Here is a 21,149-nt window from a genome sequence, read left to right as displayed (position 1 = left end):
TCCCAGGACAAAACTGCCTTGATTCTGACTAATAATCTCAAGGAGAATACACCTAAGTCTATTAGCCACGATTTTGGTAACCACCTTATAAATCATATTACATAGACTAATAGGCCTCATCTGTAAGAAAGAGAAAGGCTTCTCCACTTTAGGAATCAGAACTAAAAGGGTTTTATTCACAAGTCTAATATCCTCATATCCTTCAAAAACCCCTTTTATAAAACTGTACACTCCCTCCTTAACAGTTTCCCAATGCTTATGATAAAAGCCAGCCGGCAGCCCATCAACCCCAGGAGCTTTAGTAGCACCTATGCTAAACACAGCTTGACCAATCTCTTTCTGATCAATAGGATGAAAAGCTTCAATAACCTTATCCTCACAAATCGTCGGAAACGTAGACCTAGACAGAGCTCCATCCAAAATCACCGGGTCTTCTTTAAATAACTCTTTGTAGAAATTAAGGGCCAAAAGACGGATTTCCTCATCCTCATAAACCTAATTACCATCAGGATCTTTGATAGCATCAATCCGATTTTTCTGCCTTCTGATAACAGTCGAAAGATGGAAGTACCTTGTATTTCGATCTCCATCTTTAATCCAATTCTTCCTTGATTTCTGAAACCAAAGTAACTCTTCTTGTCTCGGCACAGCTTCCAACTCATTCTGGAGAGATCAAAGGAAGCAACTCAAACTATGATCAAACCTGATTTCCAAGATACGTTGGATGCCTTCCATCCTTCTCAGAATTTTTTGTTTCCTCCTGATAATATGGCCAAAGATGTTCTTATTCCAGCTCACTACATTACTTCTAAAACCCTCTACTGCCAGTAAGACATTAGAATGGGGTTTCCAATTATCATGGACAAAGTTCTTAAACTCAGGGTGAGAATCCCAAGCCATGAGATACCTAAAAGGTCTTTCCCCTCTAGGACGAGGAGCGCTCACCAATCTGACAAGGATAGGACAATGATCAGAATGACGGAAGGGGAGATTCAACACAGTCGCATCAGGAAACCTACTCTGAGCAATAATATTAGCATAGACTTTGTCCAGACGAACAAAGGTACTATTACATTTCCAAGTAAACTTATATCCAGCAGCACCAAGATTCGTTAGGCCACACAAATCCATATTCTTCTTATGGTTAAGACACTTATTAATATAGTGATTCCCTCCCCCTCTTTGATCACTCATAAAAGCAATATCATTAAAATCTCCAGCAACAAATCAAGCCTCCACCATACTCGTACTTAACGAAAATAAAGCCTCCCAAAGACGTTTTCGATTGGCCAGAATAGGATCCGCATACACAATAGTGATAAAGAGGGGTTTATTACCAGGATAAGTAACTTTACTATGAATAAATTTCTTATCCATCTTCAAGACATCAAACTGAACAAGATTAGGCTTCCAAAAAAGCCAAATACCACAAGCCCGGCCAGTAGCCTCAGACCTGACACACTTCCAACTTCTAAATAATTTAATAACCTCATCTGTTTTAACTCCACTGATTTTAGTTTCAAGTAAAGCAAAACACAACAGGTTGAACTGCTTAATTAAATCCTTAACATGGATATGGGTCGCCCTGCTTGCCGCTCCTCTAACATTCCAAACAAACAAATCCATCAAGAGAGGACAGCAAACACAGGCCCAGCCAAACTAAGCCAGATATTTATTTGGGGCTCCTATGAGCCTAGAAGAGGTACATGCAGACCCCCTTTTCTCCATGAAGCCAGAAGAATTTTGGTTATTCTTATGGCTACCCTTGAGTTTTTTCATATTCATCTTATTGACCCCTATGGATTTCCAATTTTTAGCCTCAATACTAAGTTTAGAAAAACTAACCTATTTATTCAACTCAAAAACTTGAGGATCTTGAACTTGAGGACATTTCTGGGACACCTCTTTGGATTCAAAAATAGGGTTGACAGTCTCCACATTCTTTTCAACTAGATCTGCAGGTTCTAAGTCTGGCATTTCCAACTCTGATTGATCAACCGTAGGTCCAGGGTCTTAATCTCCATAAACGGGAAGAACCCCAAATCTGGAACTAGAACAAACCTCCAAAGGGTTGTCAGTAGCATCACCTTTCTCTGGTCTAGCTATCTCATTCCTTCCATAATCCTTCTAAGGCAGGATCTGATCCTTATTAATGTTAGGAGGAAGATTATGGGCTACATGAGCATGTGTCCTTTGTCTCCCAGAACGCTTAGCAACCATCCAAGGGCCGAAATTCCTCCCATCCCCTTGGATACCCTCTTCCCTAGCCATGACAGTTTCAACAACATCCTCCTTGGCTTTCCTCATCTTAGGACAACCCTCATAAGTATGTCCAAACATCCCACATTCATAGCAGATGTTATAAATCCCTTTATATTCAATAAAATATATTGTATGTTGTAAACAGAATTTAGACAGAAGTGGTTTAGCTAGGTCAATATCAACACAAACCCTAGCAAACTTGCCTCTTTCAGCTCCAATAGTTGTTTTATCCACATGGTGGACTTTACCAACCAGTCCAGCCATTTTCTTAAGGAATGTTTCATTATAATACTCAATTGGGAGACCCGGGAATCTCACCCAAGTCAGAATCCTATTAACCGAACAATCCCTATGATTAAAGTTAGGGACCCAAGGCCTTATGGCCAGAACATGATTAGATATAATATATGGGCCCCTATTAATAACAGCTTCATAATCCTCAGCCTGTGTAAACTTGATCACATAATAATCATTTTCTAGGTCAGTGATATTAATTTTCCCTTTCTTAGCCCATTGTGCTCGAATTCTTTGAGCAAAATAATTAAAACCAATTTTTTTCCCCTAAGATAATCACAATTAGAGACAACTTCCATTTAGAACGCAGAGACCGTTTATTAGCTGAGGTCAAACGAATCACTGGACACAATGGATCGTCTTATTCCTCATCCTCCGCATCCGAATCTGACAGAATTTCCTCCAAGTCTTCATCCCCCATTCCTTCGTGAACGGATGGCTCCTCCTCCACAATACCCATGACAGTATCCCTCCAAGATAATTTAGAAATTCCTGGGCGCAAAGAGGAATTAAATGCCTCTGAAAAGCCACTCACGGCATCCTCCTGGCCCTTTCCTAAGATCCCTGAAGCTTTCACTACCAACCCTATACTATGTGGGTCCCCCGACTCACCACCCGACAGGACACCCGACCCAAATCCGCCCCTTTCTCCTTCCTTGGATCCACCTCCATCCCCAAACCCGTCCGAAACTTCATATCTGTCCGCCCCCCTAGCCTCCTTCACCGGCGCCCTCAAACTCCCTAATACCACCCCGCCCAACATCCCTTCCCCCAAATCGGCACCACGCGACGCCGCCAGAGGTGGGCCGATGGCCGACCGCGGGGACAACGATCTGCGCCCACAGATCTCATCCCTCCGCTGCTCCATAAATCCCGATCTCCCATCCTCCGTCCCAACGTCGTGCGCCCCACCAGCCGCCAGACCAGCCCGCACCGACGCCGTCAGATCCAGCCCTCCACCTGAACGAGATCGATCCCGCTGCCTCTCCTTTTCCTTCATCCCAAGAGAACTTTTCGGTCGACAGAGAGAGAATTGATAACCGTTTTATCTCTGGTTATTAATCTGCTATAATTTAAATAGGGATAATATAGTAAAATTTATCGGTATACATATTTAATATATTAAACATGAGATAATAATTTCCAACTATTTTATTTTTATCCATATCAAACTTTTATCTTTATCTGTGTCCTCATTGAATGCCAAGTGTTCCCTTGGTTGATTAACGATCGACAGTCACGTATCCAATATTCACTAATATAATGTACTTTTTTAACAGACTAATATAATCTATCTATACTATATATAATAGTGGAAGCAGAGAGAATTGATAAGGATTATTTTAGATGACTTTTCGCTTAATTGGCATCGTAGGAGATAATATATGAGTTTAAATTATTTATATTAATAGTAATTAGGAAATTGAAATATCATAACTAGTATATTAATGTCATATATACTATTTTAGTTTATTGTTAAAATAAATTCATTAATTACACATTAAGTTATGCATTACACAAAATCTAAAAAAAACTTATATTCGAGTTTAAAACTAAAGGGAACTTAATCTTCGAGTTGTGGTACTGCTTAGTGCTCTCCCTTTTGCACATCATGCCCCCATTACATGCTCCACTACAAGAAAATAACAGTTTACCTACGACATTTTATAGACAACACATTTGTCGTTGTTATTAGGGTTGGTTACACGAACCTCACAATTATTCTAAAAAAATACAGTTATCTCATAACTGTGTAATTAATTCTAAATTTGTCAAAAGATTGCTAAATTCATACTATATATCATGAATAAATATATCCTTTAGATATGGTGAATTTCATCAATTTTCATCATCTTCTCCAATTGCAGAAGCCATGGATAAAGGGAGGCAGATAACAAGTAAACAAATGCAAACAAAGGATTCTTTTGTCAGTCACCTAATATCCTTAAGTGTTGGTTCTTGAAATTTGAAAACTAAAAAAAATAAAAATTTGTTAAGAGTTTAGAACAGATTCTAACAAATTACATAAATTTGTGAGTTCTCATTTTTTTTTGTGATTATTTGATTCTTTAGGAAATTTCTCCTTAACCTTGAAGATCCAACAGTGGAATAATGTTAGGAAAGAAAGGCAATGAAAGAAAGGGGAATCAAAGAGAAGAAGATGAAATATGCCCCAAAGTAAGGATGAGTTTGATACTAAGAATTACAAACGCTATGGATAAAGGAAGATGAAAAAGTAAGAAGCATGCCAAAGTGAGAGATGATTAATTTTAAAATATTGCTTTAACTATTTTTGTGTGACAAAAGTAAGATAAAAATTACTTTGTCGATAAAGCACATAAAACCTCATTCATTAAATGCAAATACATGTTTTTTCACGTAATTTTCTCTTGTTATTACCAACGACATACAAACACCATACCTACAAAATAGTTGAACCAACATTATAAATAAAGATATCCATAAAATAAAGACGACTTACCGACAACTTACCAAGGATAATAATTACAAACGACTTATGTCGTATGTAATTGTAACTACAATATGTATCCAGGCAATGTCGTCCTAATTAGACACAACGTACCAACAACTTACCTTTAAAATCTTACAACCAAAATTATACTATATGAAAATAACTACAATTTACACACAACAAATGTCGTTTGTAATTAGCACAATAAATATTGACATGAATTTAAAAAATCAAAAATAAAATTATAATTGCTAATTTTCTTTCCAGCTCTTATTTTCTACAATTTCTCTTCCCGCTGTTACTTTTAGAAATTCCCCCCAATTTATACTTTTCCTAATTTCTCTATCCTATTTTCCATTTTCCACCCTCTCTCGCACTTTTTAGGGCATCTCAATACCCTCTTATTGTAATAGAGACTTTTTCTTCAATCGACATTTTGAAATTGCTTCTTTTCAATCGACCATTCATTTCAAAAAGGACACGATTGAAGGTAGAAGTGACCAATCTTCTTCGATGTTTTTCAATTTAGGCATTTCAGGTCTCTAACATATTCTTATTTTCTCTTTGATCTTTAGGTCTCGAATGGAGAATATGCAGTTTGTAGAGGAAAGGGCGGAGGCAGCATAGGCCTTGGGGAGCCGGCGCCCATCACCGAAACCACCTTTGAGTAGGGGTGGTGCCGCCACAAGCCTCACCCCATACAACTTCATGCCCATAGGCAGATCTCATATCTTCGGCTTTGGACTTCTCACTCAAGGTAAATCTTATATTCCTTTTCTCTTTTTATTCTTAATCTGTTATGATTACCTTTATTGGATTTTCATATTTCTATCTTCTTAAATTAATATTGACCTTTTCCATTAGCATCTGTTGTATGTTTTTTGTTTGAGTGTTCGATTTGCATATTTTCCCATTTGTATCCTAGAGCTCATGTTAGGTTTATAATTGTTCAGTGATGTTCCATGGATTGTAAAGGGGGAGTTCATATTGTAGAAGGGCTAACTTTATAGACATTCAGCCTTACAGTGTCACTATTACTGAATTTGGTGTAGTTGGAGATTACTTCACCCTCAATACCAAAGCATTTTCAAAATGATATTTCTTACCTCAATGCCTTCTCTAATAAAGGGAGACCCAAAGCCAAGCTGTTTGTCCCAGCTTACTAGTGGTTGATGGATAACTTTGATCTTATTAGCCATCTAACATTGTGGTTAGATAATGATGTAGTGATACTTGGATCTACGACAAGTTCTCACTTCCGAGCCAAAGGAAAAATTCATTACAAAATTGATTACACCTATTAGTTATCTTTTTCTGAAGTTTAAGCGAATTAATACTCCATGGAGTTCATATGCTAAATAGTCTGGACTGGACAGTTCTTTATCTAGTCTTTTTCAGGTCTTAGTTATGCTAATTTTTTCTCATAATACCAATACAATTTGACCTTTTAAACAAAACTTAGATTATTGGCTAGTTGTTGATCCTCTGTCTTCATATCGCCATGGAAAGGAATTGCCTAATAGGAGGCATTAGCATAACTGATGTAAATATTGATGATATTTTAGGTATATTTTGGGCTTAACAGTTTTGTTGATGTAATTTAATGACCTATATATGCATATTTGGTGATGGTATCGAACTATTGTACTTCACTAAACGGATTTTGTTCAGTTTTTTGGCCAAAATTTTAATTTAGTAACAGTTTAAAACTTGATTCAGCTTGAAATACCTCTAGCAAATTGGGGTTGATAATCTCCTTTTTTTTTTGTTATTGGTCGACATGGAAACTTGTAAAATGAACACTTTTTGTATTATATCTCCAATTTTAGGTCATATAGGGTAAATTCCTGGAGTTCAAATTTGCATATTTCCTTTCTTGTTTTCATGCAGAGATTTTAATTCATATTTTAGTTTAGTTCAATTCGTATAATATTTTTTTTATTGTGATACTGCATTGCCTTAAAATTACCAGTTATGGGACATAAAGATAAATAACATTGAATGATTTTGATTGAGGATATGTGTATATGCTATTACATGAACCTTGCCAGAAAATTTCTTCTTGGAATTTTTCTTAATAATGATAATTATTTTTTCATCCCTTAGTTTTTGAGCAATTTGATCATGCACAAGTTAATTCTTTCATTTTTACGTCAGTGCAGTAAATTGAACAAATGATTAATGATGTGAACAAAGATGGTAATGGTGCAATTGATATTGATGAATTTATGCACATGATGACAACCAAGATGAGGGTGACGCGCACTAAATAGGAGTTTACAAGCATTTCAAGTCATTAACCAAGATAAAAATGTCAAGTTTTGTTCTTTCATCTATAGTTTCATAATTATTTCTTTTTGTTGATGGCCAATCCTTTCTTAACATCAATTAGTTGTATCGTTATTGTGTATTTTGTAGACATTAGGGGAAATTAGTTGTATCGTTATTGTGTATATATTACAATTATGTTACAGGTTGATACTGTTTGAGTTCTGCAATGTTCTGGAATGATATAGATATGTTACAGTTATGTTCAGTTGTGTTACAGGTTGATACTGTTTGAGTTCAGTAATGTTCTGGAATGATTCAGTTACAGTTATGTTACAGTTGTGTTCAGTTGTGTTCAGTTGTGTTATAGGTTCATACTGTTTGAGATCTGTAATGTTCTGGAATTATTCCGTTACAGTTATATTATAGATATGTTACAGTTGTGTTACAGGTTGATACTGTTTGAGTTCTGTAATGTTCTGAAATGATACAGATATGTTACAGTTATGTTCAGTTGTGTTACAGGTTGATTTTGGTTGAGTTCTGTAATGTTCTGGAATGATTCAATTACAGTTATGCTACAGTTATATTCAGTTGTGTTACAGGTTGATATTGTTTGAGTTCAGTAATTTTCTGGAATATTACAGTTATGTTCAGTTGTGTTACAGGTTCATACTGTCTGAGTTTTGTAATATTCTGGAATATTACAGTTATGTTTAGTTGTTTTACAGTTGTGTTACAGGTTGATACTGTTTGAGTTCTGTAATATTCTGGAATGATTCAGTTACAATTATGTTACAGTTATGTTCACTTATGTTACAGATATGTTTTGCTCAGTTATGTTACAAATATGTTACATATATGTTTTGCTCAGTTATGTTACAGTTATGTTCAGTAATGTTCTGGAATGATTCATTTTGAGTTTCAAAAATAAGTCATGATATGAAATCAACAGTGTGAAATATAATCCGTACAAGTATAATAAAAAACAAAAATACAGTCACAAATCACTTGGACAAATGCCAAACACTAGACCTGTTCATGGGCTGGGTCGGGCTGGGCTCGGACCGGGCTAAATCGGACTTATGAATAAAAACTCCTACCCAAACCCAGCCCAACCCATACGAAGTATGCTTCGGGCTCGGGCCGGACTGGGCTGGATCAAAGAGCCTTAATCCCAGGCCCAACCCAGGCCCGCCCATACTGATTTCAATTTTGGTTTGAACTATAGATAAATTACAGTTTACAATATTATGAAGAAAAAAATACACCAGAGATAAAAATAATCAAATTAAAAATAGGCAAACGGGAATTTGATATGTAGATGGAGGTATAGGTAGACAGCGTTTGACTAATGTGGACAAAAAAATGAGATGGTATTGGATTAGTTTTATATATGTGTTTAGCTTTATTATTATTATATATATTTGTTGAAATATTATTATATTATTAATAAAACTAAATATGCATAAACTTTATAAGAGACTATGAATAAGTTGTATAAATATTAATAATATATAAATACATATCAAAGAATTACGGGCTGGGTCGGGCTAAGACGGGTTTTTATAATAGGTCCCAAGCCCAACCCATAAATTAATGGGTATATTCGGGCTTGGGTCGGGCCGGGCTTATTAAAAATTTAGTTTGACCAAGCTCGTCCCATTATCTATGAGTTTGGGCGGGCTGGACGGGCCATCGGGTTCATGAACAGGTCTACCAAGCACCCATAATCTGCTCCAACGACTGTCTCCACTCGGCCGCATCCTCCTCATCATGCCCTTTCAGCACATCCAACACACCTTCGCCCCAGTTAGCCAAACGTCTAACCCACTGAAAGAAGAAAAAACAAAGACTTAATAAATATTATTTCATACTTCAGCAAATAGCATTTCATATTTGAAAATCAGTAGATTAAAACCAAAATCACTTACAATCTCACTGTTCGATCGAGTATAAACAGTCGGTGTGGGTCCGGTAATCTCCGGAAGTAGACGAGGATGTGAATGACGGTAGTAAACGAGTCCCAACAATCCTGCGCCATCACATGTGGCACATCTACCTGATACCGTTTGGTAGACTAGGGACGTACAGCCTTGGAAGGCCTCAATATCGGTCTAGGGATGGTCTGCACGTAACCCAGCTGGCGAAGGCATTTGCCCGGTATGTACGGCTCGATCACATCCCTATATCATATCCATCCTGCGTATGTCGTCCTCGGGGTACCCGTAATGGCATCAGGACCATACGGCATCCACATCACCTACAGATGTATACAACTAAATTAACATACAAGTAAATCAAAATATTTTAATTGCACCAAATTTATAAATAAATGGAAATTATACCTCGTCCGCTGTCAATCTATCAATCAGGGCTCGATATGATCTCAGCCTCTCATCACTCTTCTCAAGCGTGATGGATGGCCACATAGAAGCCCTAGGAAGATCGGGGTCCACGTCAACTCCCTCCCGATGAGGCCTGAAGTATGGAAAGTACTCGTAAATCCATGCATGAAGCAGTGTCATACATCCAGTGATCTAGCCGCAGTCTCCTCTACTAGCAATACCTAAATGACGGTATAGATATGCTAGTGCAGTCGAGCCCCATGAGAATCCCATAGCTTCAGCTGCCGAGTCCTGCACCTCCAGCTGGCAAGAAGGTCAGATGCGGTCACCACTCTTGTCTACGAACAAGGTGGAACCAAGCATCATCCACGTTCAAGCTATAGCCTGGGCATCGGGAATCTGATCTCCTTGATAATACTCCATGACGGAGGCCGCTCGTATACCGTCGGAAAAATAGTGACTGACTAGCAACTCTGCCTGAGTCATCCCAAACAAGTCCATCACGCATGAATAGAGCTCCTCTAGACCCATCTCAACAGTCACTATGTCCCTATCTACGGGGATACGCAAAATCTACCACACGTCATACAACAGAATGCTCATCTCACCGAACGGCATGTGGAATGATGACGTGTCTGGCTGCCATCGCTCTGCAAAAGCAGTAATCAGAGGCGCATCAATGTGGTCGTACATGATAGTTGGAAGATGGGCCAACCCAGATGACTCGATACGCAACCGGATCTCCTCAGAAGCACCGCTGTGCCATAAGAGTAGCCTCCCGTAATAACCTGATATGGTATGGTACCTAAGGATGCCCTTATCCTGCCCGCTCCAGATATCACATGAAATATGTCATAGAAAGCTCGGGATCATAGCTCCATCAACTGGAGGGTCTTCACGATCCAGTCGTCCTCAATAGCACTCCTGGAGCGTTTGCTGCTACATGAAATTAGAGTACACGAATTACAGAATATTCTTGTATTTTCAACTAATACAAAGTAAATCATATAATAATAACTAAATTCAGCTAATACAAAAATAAATTTATAATGTAAGTTTAAATTTCATACCAGAAGACGACCCTGCTGCAGCAGTAAAATGTCCGTCTCGACCCCTCGTCACTACGCCAGGGGGTATTGTGTTGGGGTTTAGTGTCCTATAGACAATTGTTCTAGGATACAAACTTAATGTAAATGAAGTGTTCTTTATATCATTTGTTTTTTTAATGAGATATATGTTTTATGACTACATAAAGGCAATCCCTTTTAAGCACTAAATAAAGTCTAATAAAAGGAAATCCGTAAGTTTGTTTAAAGTGATTATAAAGTGTTCATACAAGCATGAAGTGAGACGAAACTTTGTAATAAACTAATAAACTTAAAACCACCCCAAGTCAAGTAATATGTTTAGGATTGACATATCACGATTGAGACTTGCATGTAACAATGTCTTCTGTCCGACAGAAAGTTGATCTCACAAGCTTCATATGTATAGATATCTGGACAGTTACATGGATCCGATGAAAAGTAGTTCATTAGGATTGGGGACCCGACTTGAGATAACAGGATGGGTAGATTCATCCTTGTCACCTGTTCATCTCATTGGTATTAATAGGTATAAATAATCCTCAGACTCAAAGGAATGTTAATTGGTCATTCTGGATTACGGAATGTGACGCTTTGATCCTGTTATAACACGATCCTTAACAGAGATGACTCTAGGGTGTGAACAGCAGACGTTGGGTATCATAGGAAGTGATTGCGGGATCGTTATACATTGGATTGCGCATTTATCACTCCCGATAAATGGGAGATATGTCCATGGATCGCTTGTGGAAGTCTTGACTCTAAATCCTTGCAAGGTGATAGCTTAAGATTGAAATACGGATTTCTCTTTACCTATCTAATTGGAGTTGACTCGGCCAGAACAAGTAAAATGAACGTCTCGCTATATGTGACTTGACATTATCCATAGTCATAAGATTCAGTTCAAGGACGTAGTTGACAAAGGATCGAATTATACCGTAACTAATACGGAAAGGTCAACGACAGAATCAACCTGTTTTCTTATAGCTCTAGGGGAATGATTACGGACTTGCTAATCACATACTTTGTACATCATTCCGTTATGCAAAGATTAAATATAATTCTTTGAAAATTAATTTAATAAGTTGCATACGGCTAGAATCAATAAGAACCTAATGGGTCACACATAAGACTTGGAACCCAAAAGAGAGACAGATGTTAATTAATTGACGGAAGCCCAACTGAGCCCAATAAGGCCCAATCACTAGGGGGGCGATTTTTATGTATGTTAATACATAAATAATTAGTTTGATTTTATCAATCCTAAATAGATTAGGATTATGAATTAAATTAATTAAAGGATAAATAAATTAGGAGTTTTAATTAGATTATATTACTCCTATTATTATCCAATAAGGTTATTATTATTATCTTTTATATTTAGATATATTAATAGATAATAATTAAGAATTCTATTCCGCATTAAATTCTTATTCGATAACCTAATTCTATCTAACTAAGGATTAGATACAAGGGAGATTATAAATACCCCCCATAGGGATTTTCGAAATCCAACCCTAGTAATCAAGAGAGAGAATTTCGACCCCTAGCTCGAGGACGAGATTTTCCACCGCTTCCTTCCGTTCAATTGATTTTCATCTCTTTCTCTTTATCCTTGATCTTGTGTTGATTAATTAGAGACAATCTACTTTGGTTGTTATAAACGGTTGATTCTAACTTGATCTTCTATTGTTTTGTTTTGTGCTCGGGAACTCGAAGTAAGAGTTGTGGGCACTTCGTTTGCAACGGTAGATAGAACTTCTGAAAGATATTTCTTCTTGTCCCTCTTTGTATGAAATAACGATTAACGGATCTTGGGGTTAATGGAAATAGGTTAAAAATTTTATATTTCCGCTGCTATACGTTAGCCTATTTTCCTTCATTGGTATCAGAGCCTGCGTTAAATCCGTTATTTCATATATGAAAATTTAGAAGTTTTTCAATCAGATTGAATAAATATTTATAGTTAGGTTAATTAACAAAACTGTTTTGATTAATTAGTTCTAAAAGATAAATAAGTTTTAATTAATTGTTAATTAAAATTAATTATGCATATGTTCCTAATAATTTTGGTTGATAATCATTATAACAAAATCTATTAGTTTTATGGTTAGATTGATAAAATCAGTTTTATTTATTCTAAAAAATAAAACGGAAAATCTATAATAGTTTTTCCTATTTTCTAAAAATCGTTTTAAAACTGATATATATATATATATATTCACAAAAAAAAATTATTACAGCAGCTCGGGTCGAACGGATCAGACGCCTAGGGCTGCTGCTAGACGGCAGCAGCCCAACCTCGGGCCCGGCCCGAGACCTACTTAATTTTAAATCGTTTAAAATTGGTTTTAAATATATATATATATATATATATATATATATATATATATATATATATATATATGTTTCAGAAATTAATAGTTTTCTGTTTTGATTATCGAATGAAAATTCATTTAAAAAGGTTTGTTTTACCTATTTGTAAATCAAAAGTATCAAATGAATTAAAATCAAAATAATTGGGACGTTCATAATTAAAGTTTTATATAGTTATATTAATCTAAAAGGTTAATATAAAAGATATGAAACTGTTAGAAGTAAAATTGGATGAAAGTTAATTTGATAAGTTAATGTGATTAACCTAAATATTACATAAAATACTTATGTAATCAACCAATTAAATTTATTTAATTGAGTCTATGCATGTTTAGAGTTATGGACATATTTGGACCCTCTTTTAGTCTTTTGGTATTTTTGAAATAGGGCCTGCGAGTCCTTCCTTTCTACTATCTATTGTAATTTCTCCTCTCATCTAATTCCCTTCAATTTAATTGAAGTTTTCTTTAGTAGTATATAAATTAATATGTAATTTCAAGGCGCCATGAAGAAGACGGAGGACCTAAAGAGAAATATGTAATAGTTGGTATTTCCTTAGGTTTGGCCTTTTATTCCGTCTCTGGCTCGACGGAATAATTTAGATGATATGTCCATAACGCCAATGTATGTGTCTGATGTATGCTAAAGCAAATCAAGACTAAGTTAAATTATGAGACCTAAAATAAAATCCCTCATTAAAAGTTAAGTAAATAAACAAGTTATTAAAATCGGTTGCCCCTCCCTAATATTATAATTCAGCCGGTAGTACTGGGGGCCTTTGGGTTGTTGAGCAAACTCAAGCTCGGGGTCTTACGGTAACACCTGAATTATCGAAAATCACTTTTCATGAATATGGGGTAATACTTAAATTAGATTATGATAATTGGATGAGCAAACTCATGTTGTCATAAACTAATGGGCAATATGGTTGGGATTAATGTGAATAGCATATTAGTTACTAATGTGGTTAGTAACCCAATAACCTAGGAATCACATTAAAGATGTGATTTATTACATGAATCTACCTAACGAATGAGACTAGCTTGTTGAGCAAACTCAAGGCGAAATCTCAGGAGTTAGGATCCTAACTCACTAAAGGATTTGTGAAATTCTTCGAATTAATATGGAGGGCTATTAATTTGGCAAAATAGTGGGAGCAATCTAAAATAAACTAAAAGGCCTATAATTCTAGATTGATAAACTTTAAAGCAAATGAATAACATACGTTTACTATTTATCACTCTTAGGTTTAATTAAACACTCTTAAAATCATGACTAACACCAATCTACAAAACATACTTACCGATAACAATTTGAACGGTTCAAACTTCACCGACTGGTTTCGTAACCTCAAAATTGTTTTGAAGTTCGAGAAGAAAGGGTATGTACTTGATACACAGATACCCCCTTACCCAACAGATGGTGCTCCCTGATAGGGGTCAAAAACCCCTATCTTTGGGTACGGTTTTAGGACGGGTTTTAGCGTTATTTAGTTAATAAGCGAGCAATTCTCGCATTTAAATGCTTTTGTGTGACTTAGTTAGAAATTGGAAATGTTTTATTTACTTTTCGTTGTTTAGGCTCATTTTATGATCAATTTAGGCAAATACGGCCAAAATGGCATGCATATTATAATTCTGTTATCTTTTGAAGCTAATTGATCCGTCAAAAGTCGCACCAAACAAAGCGTTTGCTCAAAATAAGCGATTGGCGAGTCAATTTAGCCTTTGGACTAATGCTATCTGGAGTTTTTGTGCATGCGCAGGGATAAGTTCGAGCGAAAAACACACTTTTGGCATTCGGCGACCGCGTAGAGGCGTGCCGGGCAAGACTGCTCGACGAACTGGCCTATTTAGGCCAGCTCACCGAGCTGGCTATGCCAGCTCACAGCGAGCTGGCCTTCGTAGGCCAGCTCACCGAGCAGGCCCTCAGAGGCCTGCTCGGGCGAGCAGGGAGCCTGCTCGCCGAGCAGACCTGCGGGAATTGGTCAAAAAGACCAATTCCGCCCCCACGACTCCACGACCGGCCCCACGACTTCCTACATGCATAAGGACACGAAATAGGTCAAGAAAAGGGCCCGAGCCGCGCCTATAAATAGGATTTTTCCAATGTAAATTAGATATCTTTCATTATTGTAATTTACTTTAGCTTTCCCCTTGAAATTCCTCTCCATCTCCTCCATCTTCTTCAACCTCCATTGAAGCTCCTTCAAAGCTGTTCTCCGAGGAATATTCAAGGTCCGTCCTTAAGACCTAGGAAGCCGGCTGTAGAGTAGATAGGTTCCCTGAAAGGGATTTTCGTATCTCCTTTTACCTTTCCTTTTTGTACTCTTTGATACAGTCTATGAATCCTAGGCTAATTGTATCCTGTGACATTGTTCTTCGCCTTTAATAACATTTTAGCTCTTATTTTGTTCTATGATTATTTGCTTAATCTTTGTCTTACGCTTTATTCAATTGGTTTAACTCATTCAAAAGCCCCAAAATCTAGTAGGCACATATTGCGAGCTGAATCTGACCTAGTCAGAGCCTAGGAGATTGACGACCTCTTAGTTGATTAAGCCCAAATTGCTGAGCCTTAGACCTAGTTTCGGCCTTACAAGGGAATCACGCACTAGGAACTTCAGGAGGGTAAGTAGGGTTAATCGCCTTGAATACAAGTGACTTAGATTAGGTTTTTAATCAATAGACCTAATAACCTAACTTCATTATTATCGTTCATACCATGTTCCTTCGGGTAATTGCATTAGTGAAAGATCATCTAGGAGTAGTATAACTTAATTAGGAGTAGTTTAACTTAATTAGGCGTAAAATAACTTAGTTAGAATTAGTATAACTTAGCTAGGAGTAGCATAATTCAACCTAGGAGTAGATTAACTTAAACGAACAAACTCAAAACCCACAAAGCCTAGATAACACCTGAGACCAAGTAATTCGATACTTGTGGTAAATAAGTCCTGTGGATTCGATACCTGGACTTTCCAGATTTATTACTTGATAACGACGGGGTACACTTATCCCTTAGTGAGTCTTCCTTACGGAAGGCGCATCAAGTTTTTGGCGCCGTTGCCGGGGATTTATTTCTTCTGCAATATCGAACCAAAGGTCGATTTGTTAGTTTAGGCATTCGTTGTGAATATCCTTGTTTATATCATTTATACTTGTTTATATATATATATATACTTGTTTATATATATATATATACTTGTTTATACATACACTTGTTTATACTTGTTCATATTTATACCTGTTTATACATATACTTGTTTATATATACACTTGTTTATATACGATTCTTTTTGTGAATATCCTTGTTTATATCGTTTGTGAATATTCTTTGTCTATACTTATACTTGTTCATATTCATACGTATATATGCAAATACTTGTTTATTCGTTTATACCTCAGTATATATGACCTTTCTATACTTGTTTATATCTACCGTGTTTTCTCATGACACGCGTAGTTGTTCATACCTATTCTTATTTATACTTGTTTATACAAACGTATATTTATACTTGTCAATTCATCTATACTTGTCTGTCTGTGCTTGTTTATACCTTTTATACTTGTTCATTCTTATACTTATATTTGTTCATATTCTGATTCATACTTATACATACTTGTTTATCTCTACTAGTTTGTACCATGTACACCAATCTATATCTGTCAATAAATAAGAATACTTGTATAAAACTGTGCGACCTTGTATGATGTGTATAACTTTCTTTCATAGGAAAAATTTCTACTTTCATTTATTTCTTGTATTTATTTCTTCTCAGTATATGCCTACAAGATCAGCGAGAATACCGTGTGTCCCTCTTAACCCTGAACTTGAACGTACTCTTCGCAGGAGCAAACAGATTGGAAAACTGAAGCAAGACGAGATCATCGAGCCTATCAAAATGACTGACAATGAACGGAACAATGAACGGAATGCTGAGAACACCGAACCAGAAACTGACACTCGTCTGATGAGTGAGATCCTGGCACCACACCGACACCAGCATCTGTCTGGCATTGCCGCTCCGAACATTCCGACCAACACATACGAAATCAAGTCAGGCATAATTCACTTGATTCAACAGACCGGATTATTTGGAGGGGAAGCACATAAAAGCCCGAATGATCATCTGGATCGCTTCCTAATGTGCGCAGACACTGCGAGAACAAATGGGGTTCCTCAAGATGCTGCTAGGCTGAAGTTGTTCCCATTTTCTCTAACTGGGCAAGCTTTGGAATGGCTAAGAACACTGGAGCTCGGATCAATCACGACTTGGGCAGGATTGGAAAAGGAATTCTTGTCCTACTACTTTCCCCCCTCGAAGACAGCAATGCTCAGGGGTGAGATCACCTCATTCCACCAACCTGAGCACGAAGCGCTCCATACATCTTGGACCCGATTCAGAAAAATGCTGCGCATGTGCCCTCATCATGATATACCTAAGCATCAATTGGTGAGCGTCTTCTATCACAGATTGACACCCACTAACAGGGCTATTGTAGACTCCACAGCGGGTGGAGATTTGTTCAGAAAGACAGCAACAGAGGCGTATGACATGATTAATGAGTTGGCTAGGAAGAGTGTGCAGTGGCAAGAACAGAAACTCGCTGGCCCCATAAGACAGCGGGTGTTTGCTGTGGAAGAACAAGAACAAAATCCGAGTGTTGCGGATATAAGTAGGAAGATGGATGTCCTGTTGGCTAGATTCAGCCAACCTCCCACCTGTGTGCACTATGGCGGCGACCACCATGGAAAGGATTGTCAGGCAGGTAGCCCTTTCGCTGGAGACGGGGTGGAGATGGTCAATTATGTTGGGGGACAACCGAGATACAACCAGAACTATAACAACTACAACCCCAACAACCACAACTCCTACAACAACAACAACAACTATATGAGGCCTCAGCACCCGAACCTATCTTACGGGAATTCAAATCAAAATGTGCTTCGACCTCCCAGCGGTTTTGTTCAGGAACATAGAGATCAGGGGCTTGGCATGCCCCCATATCAACAGCAGAATCAAGGGCCAATGCAACCTCCTAAGGAATCTGACGAGGTGGTTACTCTCTTAAAGGAGATCTCGGCTAGGCTTGCCAACAATGAAGCTTTCTGCAAGGATCTGAGCAATCAGGTAGCCCAGATCAATAGGGATAGACAGGAAAGGCCACAAGGTTCTCTCCCAAGCACAACGGAGAAGAATCCAAAGATCCTGAGAAAGGATTGAGTAAGGGGGAGAAATCGAGTTCTCCTCGGTTTAAATTCAAAGCTTGAACAATTATTTCTGCAATTTTCTTTTCTCTTTGTTTTGGTTAAATTTGGTTGTTAGTTTTTAATTTGCATTTTTATTACATTGTCAAGTTTTGCACCCCATACTCTCTCTTAAAAAAATAAAAATAAATACATAAATAAAAAATCGCCCTGCTCGCCCAGCCGGTCGGCCGAGCCAGCCAGCTCGGTCGACACGGGGCCGTTCGGGATTTCTGAAAATCCCGAATTAAAAAAAAAGATAAGGTTAGGGGATGACTCATCATCCCCTTCCTTACTTCCTTCTTCTTTCTTTCTTTTTTATTCTCTTCTTTCTTTCCTTCTCTCTTTTTCTTTTTGACAAACCTAAACCCCAAATCCTCCATACTAACCCGAATTCAACAACTAAGGTATGCATTCTTACCTATTTTTTATTTCTAACATGTTTCTAGGTTTAGATTTTAGTTTAGGGTGTTAATTTTTGAGATTTGGGATAAACCTAAGTTTTGGGTTTTTATCTTTTTTCTCAAATAACCTTTTATTTGCTTTTAATTCTTGATATTCTTGCAATATATAGTTTCATTATGATCAATATGTGGTTTGGGTATGATTTTTGTTCTTAATTTGTGAATGTTTGGAGAAATTGCTCAATTTGGGTAAAATCTCCATTTTAGCTCAAATTCCAACTATTCAGTTTATAGTTGAAAACTTGCCAATGGAATTCTACATCACATTCTTAACACATTTTGGTCACTGGGCATCGTTGATTTTGCACGAATTTGGAATTACGGGTAAATTACTTAGGGACTGAAAGCTCATGGTTTTGGTCCCTAAGTTTCTAAGCTATGGTTTATGCCTAATTGTTGGTTGTTTGGGGGTTTATGTTTATGTTTGTGAAGAAATTCTAACTAGTCCGTTTGGTCTATCTCTCAGGTACTATGGGAAGGAAAGGCAAGGCCAAGATCACGGTTGACAATGAAGTCGACTCTGACATCGAATTCAGTGACGCCCTGCAAGCTAAGTATAACCCACCTTTTGGACTGGTCGATGAGCGAGAGGGGCTGTTGTATCATTGGTTTTCTAGGCAAGAACTTGCCACTCTAATCATTGTTGACCAGAAATATCTAGCATCTATAGGTCTGGAAAAGGATTTCAATGAAATCCTAAAATTCCACGGTTGGCATAGACTGGCCACAAAGAGGACCCTAGTGTATTATAACTTCACTGTAGAATTTCTGACCACCTTGAAAAAGGAGCTGCTTGCGGGGTGTGGTAAGCATTCTTTCAGACTGAACGGTAGACCCTATCGTCTCAGTGACACTACGTTAGCAGCTTTGATGGGAGTCTATAACCATCCAGAGGCAATCTCGGGTTTTGAGGAACCCATGACAAAAGATAAAGCTTGGGAACAATTAACAGGCTTATCAGAATTTGACTCCCGCACTGCTAGCCTAGTCCACCTCTTAGACCCATTGATAAACCTTGTACACAAGTTTGTGGCTCACAACTTGTTAGGCAAAAATGAGAGCAATAAGATCTCAAAGACAGAATTGCTCATACTGTGGTGTGTGGCCAACCATAAACCCGTTAATAATATCAAAGCCATCTTTGAAGGCTTTTCAAGCCAAACCAGTAAAAAACGCGGGTCCGTTGGCCTTGGACATTTGGTTACCAACTGATAGCTCCCATTTATATAGGGTTTTTAGAATTAATTTAGTTTGTTTTCCCTTTGTTTCTATTTAATTTCAGTATCGTTTTATTACTTTTTAGTTAAATTTAGTATTTTCCTTTATTTATGGCATTTTCGGTGTTTTCAGGGATTTTCAGGGACCTTTCGTGCATTTCCGAACCAGACCAAGCCTATTGGAGCATTTCCGGATCATTCAGGGACCATCAGAGCACTTTTGGGATTCGTCAAGGACCATTAGAGCACTTTTGGAAGCCCAGGGACCTAAATAGATAAAAGCCGAAGCCACAGTTCCTCAAATAGGACCTGTCTCGGCGAGACATCACCTGTCTCGTCGAGACAGAGCGCCTTCCCCTTTGCTGAAATTCGCGGATCAATGCCCTAAAAGCCCATTTAACACTTTGTAAATGCCATTTTTACCCTTGAGGCATTAGGGTTTCCTTCCTAACTCTATAAACAGGGAGCTAATCCTAATCTTTCAGGGGGGATTAGCCACTTAATAAATTGGAGAGCCGCTAGGGCTTTCTCTCCTCCACAATGTAGATTTAGCTTTTATTTCAGTTTAATTTTCCTGTTTCTAGATTAGATTTATTTTCTATTTTGTTATTTCTGTTCAAGAACAATTGATGGAAGAAGCTCTAGATCTTCTATTTTGTTAATCAGAATCGACAAGCGGGTTTTGGATTTCTATCTCTCCCTCTTATCTTTTCCTTTTATATTTAATTGAAGCTTTTCCCATTATTCTTATATGCCTATTGCTATGATTAATTTGTCTATGAATTAATCCCCATCCAATTTGGGATTGGGATGAAATTGATTGTAAGAATATGTATGATTAGGGATCTAGGACCTTTGATTGATCAGTTTATGCATGCTTAATGCCTAGAAATTGTTAGGAACAGGATTTATGCTAGAATGAACATTGATAATGATCAACTAGCCTGTTTATGTATATAATGTGCTTAATGCCTGTGACCCTGACATTAAATAGGATTATAGATAGATGAGAACCTGACCACGGAATCGTCTATACCGAACTTGTGTAAATCTGACTTCGCTAGAGACCACTAGGAATGAGGCTTTGTGGCTGGGCTGCGGCTTTAGCCTTA

The 21,149-nt window shown here is 37.4% G+C and overlaps 1 long non-coding RNA gene across 1 annotated transcript; it reads left to right on the top strand.

Moving 5' to 3' along the window:
* Positions 1-5,348: 5,348 nt before the first annotated feature.
* Positions 5,349-7,565, top strand: LOC136225809 (uncharacterized). Its single transcript, XR_010687318.1, has 3 exons — positions 5,349-5,519; positions 5,605-5,786; positions 7,192-7,565. It is a non-coding gene; the product is annotated as an uncharacterized lncRNA (long non-coding RNA).
* Positions 7,566-21,149: the final 13,584 nt, after the last annotated feature.

Source organism: Euphorbia lathyris, chromosome 4 (genome assembly GCF_963576675.1).
Source record: "Euphorbia lathyris chromosome 4, ddEupLath1.1, whole genome shotgun sequence".
In the NCBI taxonomy this organism is placed as follows: Eukaryota; Viridiplantae; Streptophyta; class Magnoliopsida; order Malpighiales; family Euphorbiaceae; genus Euphorbia; species Euphorbia lathyris.
This window is presented reverse-complemented; position numbering and strand designations above follow the sequence as displayed.